This window comes from Anas platyrhynchos, chromosome 18 (genome assembly GCF_047663525.1).
Source record: "Anas platyrhynchos isolate ZD024472 breed Pekin duck chromosome 18, IASCAAS_PekinDuck_T2T, whole genome shotgun sequence".
Classification (NCBI taxonomy): Eukaryota; Metazoa; Chordata; class Aves; order Anseriformes; family Anatidae; genus Anas; species Anas platyrhynchos.
Window position 1 is genome coordinate 8,820,399 of NC_092604.1, and position 9,472 is coordinate 8,829,870.

Below are 9,472 nucleotides of genomic sequence, written 5' to 3' on the forward strand. Positions count from 1 at the left end.
GAGCGAGGGCGTCGGGAAGAGGCAGGGATCGTTTTCAGGTGGTTTCAGGAGGTTTGTCTGCAAGCTGTGCAGCCTGAAGGCCTCCCCAATCTGCTGCACTGATAGGGCTGAAGTCCTGAGGCCGCTGGTTCGTGCCCCACCAGCCCCCAGGATGCCCTCCCGAGCATCCCCGTGGTGCTGCTTGCCACCAGCCCGTCCAAGAGAGGGCCTTGCAAAAGAAAACCACCAGAAACTTTGTGGTTTCATCGTGTTGTATAAGCGTGAGGCCACCAAGGGGGCACAGGAGGGATCTGCTCCAAGCCTGGCTCCATTGCATGCCCCTTTTGGGACAGCCTGCTTTATTATTTTAAGGCAGGCCATTATTGCTCTGTGTCTCCATCCTCCCCACAAAAAAATGGGGAAAACAGTCTATCCTTTTGTCCCACCACTGAAATCTTCAGGGAAGTGACTTTGTCCTACTATTATTTTCGCATTGGGCTCGCCACAGCGGCCACTACACCCTAATGCACTAATAAATATGGATGCGGGGCTTGGTCTCTTCCTTTCCGTAATTAATCTTCTCTCCATCCTTCTAGGTCATCTCGTGAGCAATGCGCAGACAAATATCCCCCTGGAGTCGTGAGCCGGCGGTTCCTCGGCTGCACACATCAAAGGGGAGCTGGTGACATCACGGAGATCACAGAAAACATCAAGTCTGGCTGTCTGGGGGAGAAAAAAATAGCTCCTCGCAGACCCACAGCTGGTGGGTTTTTTAATTACACCCGGGCCAAGGAACATTCCAACCATAACATCCTGCAGCCCGCCCGCCACCAGACAACACGTCTTTTATTAGCCCAGGAATGTATCTTTAATAAACTGGAGCTCTTCGGCTCGGCGGAGGGGCTGGAGGTCCCTTTTGGCCTGGCTGTGGGGTCTGCAGCAGGGCAGCGCACCCCTGCCCGTGGCTGCAAGCTAGGGGAGGGCTTTGTGCTGCTACAGGCAGGGCTCACCCTCTGCAGAGACAAGTTTTGGGGACGCAGCGGCAACCTGACAGCAGCAGGAGAGGCACAGAACGTGGCAGGCTGTGGCCAAAGGCAGCCCCGGGCAGGGTTTGTGCTCGTGGTGAGCATGGAGATCGTGGTGCCAGCGGCCTCGTGGTCCCCGATGTGGCTGGGAGCACCTGCAGGGAGCAGCAGCCCAGCAGCACGGGTGTGTGCCACTGCCCGGAGAAATCCCTCGCTGGGGGTTTGGGGAAAAAAATGGAAAGAACAGGTCAGGAAGTCCTGCCACAATGCCGTGGCCATGCAGCTGCCAGGTCACGCCTGCTTGTTGGACTCGAGCTCTCTCCAAACCCTACAAAAGCTTTTCCTTTGAGCCCCAACCCCAGGCTGAGCAGCACGCTGGGACCCCCACCCTACAGAAAACCTCAGGGGACAGCAAGGGGGTCCCTGTGTGAGCGGTTTGCTGCTGGCCAGCCCTGGATTTCAGCACCTCCTTGGGCATCTCACAGCATCTCTTCCCCCCAGTCCTACCCAAACCCACCCGTGTCCCTGCAAGCCGAGGGGCTGGCAGCACACCACCCCCTCTGCTGCTTTCTTTAGAGCTTTAAGTGCGGTTAAAGTCAGCATGACAAATGAGGGAGTCCATTTTGCAGCCTTAATTATCTCTCCCATCGTTAGTGTATGCCTCTGCGTTTGCACAACCTGGGTTTTGGGGTGTTTTCCATGAAAATAATTTTTTTTCTCCAACTCCAAAGCCATGTTTTTCATCCTCCTCACCAGAGTCCGTGGATATCCCCATGCACGAAAGCACCACCCCGCATAATTCAGCAGGTCTGGGGGGTTTTATTCACGTTTTTTTCTTCTCCCCACTTAAAGCAGCACCGGAGGAAATGTGATGCCGAGCAGTTGCTCCAGCAAGTAACAAATCTCCCGTATTGTTCCCTCTCCTTTATTTATCCTGAGCGCACTGTAGCAAGGCAGCCTGAAAAAGTGCGTTGTTTTCAGAGGCATGCAGCCCTGAAAATGGATGTTTGCTTTAATCAATCTCGGAGGAGCCCGTGGGGGCCGGCAGAGGTGCGGCGCTGGAGATTTGTTCTATTGATTAACCGAGCGCCGAGATGGGAGGCATCAAACACTCCGAGTGGATAAAAGCCTGCTAGGTGAATAGGGCTATTGTCGGGTTTGGTTTGCAGGTTATTGGGTTTGGGGGATTTTATTTTTCTTTTCCTACCTGCGGGGCCGAGAGCGAGCCGAATAACTTTGCTAATATTCCTCCCCGCTTCCCCTTTTCAACTTCCCCGGGAAAGGCACCGCGCCGCAGAGACCCCCCCTCTGCGTGCCAGCCCGAAGTGAGATTTCACATTATTGCATCTGACAGCTCTCATTCCTCAGGCGCTTTCTCTTCCCTTCCTCAGAGAAGGAGTAAAAAAAAAAAAAAAAAAATCAAAACAAAAAAAAATCAAAGGTTTCAAAATGTGAGCACCTTCTGAGGCTGCAAAGCGCAGCGCCTCCTCGGGGGGGGCTGCTCAGAACGGGGAGCAGGAGGGGGAGCGACAGGAGGAGAGGTACAGGGATTTGCCATTGCATTTGCCTTGGGCCCTCGGAAAATGTTTGCAGTTTTCAATTAATCTCATTAGTTCGGAAGGAGGTGGAGGGGCGGGGAGGCGGGGAGGAGAGGCGGGAAATAAAAATAATTTCACGGGGAATTCTCTTCAATGACTTTTGCAAAACACGTAATTGAAAGCGGTGCTCGTGGGGAATGCTTCAGGAGCGCCGAGGCCGGCGGCGGGGGAGCAGCGAGGGATGCTGACCAAGAAGCAAAGGGGAGCTCTCGGTGCCAGACCCCTTGGTGACAGCCTCCCCACCACGGTGACACTGGATGGGGTACGGGGTGGCCTGGCTGAGGACAAACTCCAGCCCCCACATCCCCAGAGGGACAGACAGAAGAGGGACGGAGCTTGCCCTGCACTCAGGGCACCCAAAGCTCGCTGCCTCGCATGAACAAGCCCAGTACTGCTCCTGCCTGATGGGGAGGAGACCCTGCAGCATCACCGGGGCATGGGCCACAGGAGCTGCCAAATTCACTGCATCCTAATGAACTGCACGCTCACCAGACAGGGAAAACTGCTCAGCCAGGGGCAGCACTTGCTTGGTTTTAAGGCTCCATCAGCACAGCCTGCAGGTGCTTGCCCGGCATCCCTCTGCACCCACGTGCTTTGCTTTCTGCTGCTCCTTGCCCTGTCGCCTGGTCAGTACCCAGGTATCAGCACTGCTCCTTCCCACAGGGCATTCCCTCGTGCCCTGGTACCAAAATACTCCCAGCTCCCAGGGCTTACCCTGACCACTGCCCGCCTGCTGAGTGCCACCAGACTTCCTGCATTTTGTCCCGTGCTGTGCCAGATGCTAAAAGCTGCCAAAACCGCGTGGGTTTCTGCAGCACGTCCCCAGCCGTGCCGGGCATTGGTGCAAGCCTGCACCGGCTGCACCTCCATGAAGAGCCCATTGCAGGGACCCCCAGCAGCCTCCACCAGCCCTTGTGTACCCCAACCTGCCCTCGTGCACCCCAACCTGCCCCGTGCTCCAAATCTGCCCCATTCACCCCAATCTGCTCTGTGCACCCCAGCGCTGCACGGCCGCCCCTTCCCCTCCGCCTCACCGGCAGGGCTGTGCCCTCCGCTCCAGCCCCCAGGCTGAGCACTTAATTGATCGGATTATCCCTTATTTACTAATTAGCAGCCTTGTACTCAGACGGCAGGAGCGGGGGCCAGCAGCGCTTTCCCTTTGTACCTAAGCAGTTGGTGTTTGCCGGCTGCGGAGGCTCGGTGAGCAATTTGCTGTGATTCATTTCTGCCGTGGAAAGCTGATACTTGGCACGGCGCTCGCCTGGGAACAAAGCAACGCAGATGCATTGCCCGTAGCCACCGGGAAGAGGCAACGCCAGCCTCTGCCCACCTTTTGCCTTGCCTTATTTTATTCCTTCTTCTGCACCGCGGTTTGGTTTGCTGGGTTTAATGAGTTCGGTAATTGCCGGCGGGGGTAAGGTCTGCTGCTCCATGGAGGTCGCACGGATATGGGTCTAATAGAGAGGGTATTATTGAAGAGGAGGGACATGAGTCCAACACCCTGAAAACCAGGCTTTTGTCCCAAAGGCACCTCTGCCCTTCACTGAGGGGCAGAAAAGAGCAGATTAGGACAGAAATCTCCATCCTCTGCAGCAGAACCCATGAGGTCAGCAGGACTGGCCCCAGGGTGTAAGATGCTAAAACAACAGAGCCAAAGGAAAAGCATTGAGGGTGTGTTGGCAGGCTGGATAATCAGATAACTGGGCAGGAAGGACACTCGAATCCACTGTGATCCATTAGAAGGCCCCGCAAGGAAATGGGGATCTCGCTTCCAAGCCAGAGAGCACACCTTCCGAATTAATAGCAGCCCAAAACCTTGTGTGCATCCCTTCGAGGCATCCCAGGGGCATGGACAAATGCTGCCAGAAGCCAGCTACAAGGAAACCAAAGCCTGCCATAGGAGAATATCCCCAAACACGCGGCCGTGGGTGCTGTGTGCTGCTGGTTACGGAGGGCAGGGGCAGGGTGCTGGGGCTGCGGGGTGCCCGGCCACCAACACTCGCTCTGTCTTTGTGTGCTGCCAATGGATCGATTGTGTGCAGGGAGCTCTGCTTCGCCTATGTAGGTCAGGCAGACAGAGCTGGCCCCACGGCTGCCACGACGTTGTTAAAATGAACAAGGGTCCCCCTTTCTCCCCCCGTCCGACCCCCCTGATGCCCTGCCCTTGGCAGAGGGCAGCCTTGGCTCCCTTCCTAGAGGATCCAAGGCGGTTTTTGAGGCTTTGGGCTCGTTTGAGCCCAGCCAGCACATTTGCAGCTCCTGGGCCAGCGCAGACATTTTGCCCCGCGCATCGCCCTGAGCAATGCTCCCCCTGTTTGTCTTTGCACGAGGAGAGCTCCGTGCTGGGAGGGGAATGGGCAGCGTGACCCAATTCACGGCTCTCCGCCGGTACGGCTGGCATCGCTCCCTCTCAGCTTCGTGATCTGGAAAGGGCTGAACCAGCTCCCGGAGAAGGGGGATTTCTCAGCACTTCAGCATCCCCCAGCAGCCCTGGGGGAGGGAGATTTCCCACACTGGGCTGTTCCCCTGCTCATCTCTGCATGGGAGGGGAGCAGATAAGAGAGCGACTTCCTAACCCTCGACCTTGGGAGCCTCTGGGTTTGGCCACGCATCTCTGCTTCCCTCCAGAAGTTTTCATGACTCAAGGAGGAAACCGAAATCCTCGGGAAACTTGGACTCCCCCAGGGCTTGCAAGCAGAGCAAAAGGGGGAAAGGGAGAAAGCAGAGAAGAAACTTTCTCAAATAAAAGAGACTCGGTAGTTTAGAGCAAACTTTGCACTAGCCAAAGACTTGACCTTGTGTTCTCTCCTAGGAACAAACAAGAGAAGAGTGTGGATCGCATTATTTTGCCTGAAATTTGGAGTGGATCAACCCCCTGCTGTTCCTAGCTCCTGAAGTGAGTGGCTATAAACAACACGCATTTCCCGAGGATGAATTAAACAGCGAGCCTGAGTACTGACTGTATTTTAAGAGATGTTTATTTGTCCTCGCTGCTGCTCTACAAAGAGTTGCACAAGGGCTTATTAAATTTTAACCCCACATTGTTCCTGGGTAAACACTGCCCTTCACCCAGCGTGCCGAGTGCTCGCAGCCCCAACAAGCAGCCGCTCACCAGAGCCCCCAGCGTGCAGGATCCCAGCACCACGGTCCTGAGCCACCGGCACCACGCACGGCCCCGTGCTGCCCCTGCTGGGGCTCGGAGGGCTGCTGGAGGCTTTTCTTTGGGTGCTGGGGAAGGCTGCTGCCCGGCTGTGGTTTCTGTCACTGGGGCAGCCAGCTCGTTTCGTCTTTCCTACAGACATCCAGAGGTTTTTCTGCACCTTTCTGCCAAAAAAATCGCTTTGTGAGAAGGTGGGGAAGACCTCGGTTTGCAGAAGGGTAGCCAAGCCAGCAATGTACATCTGGGCTCCTCTCCTCCTCTTTTCAGAGCATGGAAAGGGAAAGGGTGAGAAACTGGGACCGCTGGCCAAGGAGCTTGTTGCAGCTCCCCAGGATGCCAAGCCCTGGGGGCTGCCTTGTCCCGAGGTCCTCCTGCCCCAGCTCCCACCCCCAGCACCCTGAGGAGCCGGCACGCTGGACACGTGTGCCGTGGTCCGTCCCTCACGTCCCCTTCCTGCAGGCAGCATGGAGAGCTTCCAGCCCCCAAATTGGCTCTGCGGCATGCCCAGCATCGTTGGCGAACACAGCAAAAGGCTGAGGGGATTAGTGCTGAATGCTCGGGCTCCCCCCTCTCTGCAGCAGCTCTCGCCCTGCCTGCCCCGGTACCGTGGAGCTGGGCAAGCACCACGGAGCTGCCCGGTGCACCAGTGGTGAAACCCATCAGCAACAAAACAAGAGGCACAGCCCAGAGTTCTGCATTGCTGGGGGAAAAATATGGTTTTGCTGTTCACAAGGGCAAAGCGATGAGCATGAAAACAAACCCCAGCATGAAATCCAGGCCAGCTCTTCCTGCACTGCTGAGGACCCCAAGAAGCCATCACCTCCCCGTTTTTGGGGTGCTTTTGGGGGTGTTTCCCCTGCCAGGGGCTGTGGGATGGGGACACGCAGCCACAAGAAGCGAGATGCTGAGCAGGGTTCTCCAAAAAGAAGGCTCCGTGCCTTGCAGAAACATTTTTGAACTCATGTTTGTTCCCTCTCCTGGGTCTGGGCAGAATGTCAAAGCCTGCTCTGAGCTGGAAATATTTTAAGACTAGCACTCACTGGAGACTGAAACAATGGCAATTCTTTAGCTACTGAGGCTTTTATAAAAGGGCTTTTGACACAGAGGCTGCTTAGGGGTTTTTTTCGGTGTCGGTTTTTCTCCCGGAAAGCACGGTGCTCGTGCCCGTGCGTCTGTTTGTGCGCACACTTCTGCGTGTGCAAAGCCCCCTCTTGGCTCCCAGCTGTGCTTTTGGTGCGCAAGCCCTCGGGGATGCCCGCGGCGCTGCTCGGGCGCAGCCAGCTCCGGCGAGGAGGGAGGAGATGCCGATCGCACGGGATGCCATGCAGCGATGCAGGAAGAAGACATTTTCGAGTAAATGTCAGCTTTTGCGTTTCTGGGTTTGGGGCTTTTTTTAAACACGTGGGTGGGACTTTTAATGCCCACATGAAGCCGAGATGGTTTCAGTCTCCGGGGCTTATCCAGAAGATTCACACAAACACTATGGAAAGTGTCTCTTTGCTTAGGAGGATGAAATTTGACACTGCGGAGATTTTAGCCCGGTATTCCAGCCAGGAGCCTCGGTGGTTAGTGTGTCATATCTGATAAAGGCTAATCAGCCCTCCTTCAGGCACCATTCAATTCTTATTTTCATCTGCCTCCCGTGCGCGTTGCGTTCTCGGTGATTCGTACTCGCACGCAGGCAAACCAGTGCAAATTCTGCCCAACTCTGCTCTCCCCTGGACACGAGGCCAACGGGCAGGGCACAGGGTAGAGAAATGCACTGTGGGACCCAGCACCTTTGCCCACAGCCCCACTCCTGGCCCTGCCTGCAGCACTTTTGGCACCAGATTTTTGCAGGGGTACGGGCACAGGATCGCATGAGAGGCATTTTTCCAGCCAGCCCTGCCGTCAGCTGCCTGCCCCGAGCCCGGCTCCATGCCTGCCCTTCCTGCGAGGTGTCCAAAGCCTCCTCAACAATTACCCGAGTTGCTGTTTGTTCAGGCGATGTGGATTTAGCTCTCCAGCCTCACGTGTAGTGTGTGTATAGGGAAAGATAGATTGCCGCTACTTTCCAGTATAAATCACATTCCTTACAACACTCCAAAGTAGCATTTTCAACCTCAGGGTGCTAATAGGATCCAGCAGGAGAAAGAAATGTCAGCTAAGTAGCAGGCGCTGTTTGGAGAGTGCAATGGAGCTGATCCACAGCCCTGGGGCAAAAGGAGCAATCCCAGGGCAAAGGTTAAAGAGTTCAGGAGCACTTCAGCCTACTTAATTGCAACAGGCCTCTTACACAGTGCAAGATGGATGACTCAAGCCGGGCAAGGGGGGCAGAGCGGGGCCAGCAGCATCACCATCTGGAGGCAGGCAGGCGGCAGGGGACCACGGCGGAGGGGACGGAGGTGGCTCCTTGCCTCGAGCCACTGCTAGCCAGCAAGGTGGCCTGCGCCACACCGGGACCCCCGGCCACCAACTCTGTCCCCTCCACCAGCAGCTCATCCCCAGTCCCAGCCAAGAAATGGGAATTTCTATCGGAGCTGGCTGAAGGCACCAAGGTTTGGTTGCAGGAGCTCAGCACGGATCCGGGCTGATAAATACCCAGGAGCGAGAATACCTCCAGCTGCCAAGGAAAGGTTCCTTGCTCCCCCCAAATCCGTAAGGAATATTGTAAGGGGAAAGGAGAGGAATTGGTTATCGCTGCCGTTCTTGTCATTGTGGCAGGATTTGTTTTCCAATTCCCTCTTTTTTTTGTTAATCTTCAGAATCTGAAAATGTCTTGTATCAGCCCCAAGGTGATTCTGCTGGGAAGATGCCTCAGATAATATTTTTAGTAGAGTTTAGACTTGTTTTCTGACACTCATCGGAAAAAAAATGTCATCAAAAGCTGATGTTCTGCATGGAAAATGCCTTTTGAAATATTTTTTTTTTCTCTATCGGAAGGAAAAAAAAAAAAGTTTAGAATAAAAACATTTCTTCCAGGCCTCACGGGCGAGCTTTCTGCCGTTTCCCTGGTGATAAAAGCACGAGGCTGGATCCCGAGGCACCAGCACTTAATTCCCAGCACCATGACCTTGACGGAGCCCCTTCGGTCCAGCTCCACGGGGGGGGGGGGGGCAGATTTTTGCCCCAGCTTTTGGGGCTTTTTTGCTCAAGACGATGTCTGACGGGCTCGTGCCTCCTTGGGACACCCCGCTCCCCCCCATCACCACCCCCGTGTCCCCCAGAGGGGCTATCCTAGGGCTCCATCCCCTCATCCCCCATTGCTTTGGGGCTGCTTTAGATCCCTGCAGCCTTTTCTTGGGGTCGAGGAGGGGGTGAACTCTGCCGGGTAGCCCCGGGGACAGCCTGGTTTTATGGGGGGGCTGCCCCAGCTCCTCGACCCCCCCCCCCCCCAAAAAAAAAAAACCCCGGCTGGCGGCCCCCGGGTGCCCCCTGGTGGGGTGTGATGGAGCCGCAGAGCCGAGGCCTGCTTCGGCCTGGGGAGGCCCTCAGAGCCCCCCCTGCCTTGGGCACGACCCCTGCCCCCAGCCCAGGCTGCCCAAAGCCCCCCCAGCCCGGTCCTTGGCACTGCCAGGGTTGGGGGCAGCAGGGATGGAGCCATGGTGGCTCCTCGGGGCAGCCTGGGCCTCACCTCCCTCGTAGTGAATTTCTACCTCATATCTGACCTAAATCTCACTTCTTTTAGCTTAAAGCCGTTCCCCCTTGTCCTATCACTGACACAGAGACCC